The sequence below is a fragment of the Sinocyclocheilus rhinocerous genome, unplaced genomic scaffold, assembly GCF_001515625.1.
Source record: "Sinocyclocheilus rhinocerous isolate Xijiao unplaced genomic scaffold, SAMN03320098_v1.1 scaffold2733, whole genome shotgun sequence".
Taxonomy (NCBI): domain Eukaryota; kingdom Metazoa; phylum Chordata; class Actinopteri; order Cypriniformes; family Cyprinidae; genus Sinocyclocheilus; species Sinocyclocheilus rhinocerous.
The window spans coordinates 239,995-241,881 of record NW_015650021.1 but is presented as its reverse complement, the minus strand read 5'-3'; positions in this window follow the sequence as shown (position 1 = coordinate 241,881).

The following is a 1,887-nucleotide window of genomic DNA, read 5'->3' as shown; positions in this document are numbered from 1 at the left end:
CGTGAGTGTCTGTGTGTGCGTGCGTGCGTGTCTGTGTGTGCGTGCGTGCGTGCGTGTCTGTGTGTGAGAGTGTGTGTGTGCGCGTGTCTGTGTGTGCGTGAGTGTCTGTGTCTGTGTGTGTGTGTGTGTGTGTGTGTTGTGCTCTGTGCTCTCGCTCTAATCTCTGTGTCTCTCTCTGCCAGCCGTGTGGAATTCACAGCTCCATTTGGGACGCCTAAAAAAGGCAAGGCAGCCCAAGTTAGAGAGCTGCAGCCAATCGCAGCTGCTCGGCCCTCCCGCCGCTGACGCATCGCTCAACACACACCTCCAGCACACGCTGCTCAACACACACCTCCAGCACACGCGTGTAGCGTGTCCGTCAGGAGAAGAAGAGTGTGCTGATAAACTCAGTGCAAACACACAGAAACACAACACATTCACACTAATGCATGGACACATGCTTTTCTCTGAAGAGCCTCACACTGCATTGAAGGTAACATGTTATCATCTCATGCACTCCCTGGGAATCGAACCTATGACCTTGGTGTTGCAAGCGGCATGCTTTAGTAAATACACAAGATGTGTTTATATTGCATTATCCTGCTGCTTAGAATGAACACACAGTATCTGATTCATTCACAAATGACTCTTTTGAATCAATCAGTCAAAACGATTCTAAAATCAAACTCAAACTGTTCGAATCACTCTGACTGAATCAGTCCAAGCAGCTCTGGACTCCATCACTGAAAGTCTTCGGTCCAAATGAATCTTTAGGAATCAGTGATTCGTGCTGGTTCGTCTCTCACGCTGAGGATCTGTTGAATCACACAGACGCTCAGTTCAGCGGCGGCGTCTGATAAAGCTGCATATCTCAGTAAATTAACTTTCCATTATCTCAGCGACACTCTCTCAACACACCAGCAGGCCGCAAGAGAACTGATAACAACTGTCTGGATAACTGTGCGGGCATGATAGTGAAATAAACAGACTTATCATTGTTAAATGTTACTGTATCTAGTTGAGTTTATTTTCTAATCTGAAAACTGTCAGTTTTATAAATGCATAAACAACATCAGAAGTGATTCAGCAGCCGGACACAAACAACAAACTAGGACTGCAAGAAAAAAAAATGTGAAGGAAAACTTTGGGGCACTAATTGTGATTTTAAATCTGCAATTTAAAACTAAAAATTCAGGTTAGCAGTGCTTGTTTGTAGGGCTGGAGAATTTGGCCAACATTTTTTAATTATTATTATTATTTATTCAAATTTAAATATAATCTTATATTTTTATTTTATATAATAATACTACTACTACTACTAATAATAATATTCTGCTGTAGTTTTAAAAAGTGCATATACAATGGGGACCATTTGCACCAATAAAACAATCATATTATGTTCATTCCTCCTACCCACATTAAACTTTAGCCTAAACACTGTTATAATTATGAGGGGGTCTATGGAAAATCCTCTCCCCTGTAAGAGGTCCCTGGCTCCAAAAAGTTTGAAAACCCCTGGCATGCAGTACTATACAGCTCATGCTCATATTAATGCATCTCCATTTTTAAGGATGTTGTTTATCATAGTAAAGTAAAACCAGGAGAAAGCGCAGATTGGGAAGATGTTTTCTGGCTGTCACAGTGATGAATGAGTCGAGGGATCGCGTTTAGAGATGTTTTACATCGTAGGCAGACTAATTAGACTTTATTCTGTGTGTAATCACAATGCAAAACACTTCTGGAAACTGCAGACTTCTGCTGGTGAAACACACTCACACACACACACTCACACTCACTCACACTCACACTCACTCACACTCACACTCACTCACACTCACACTCACTCACACTCACACTCACTCACACTCACACTCACTCACACTCACACTCACTCACACTCACACTCAC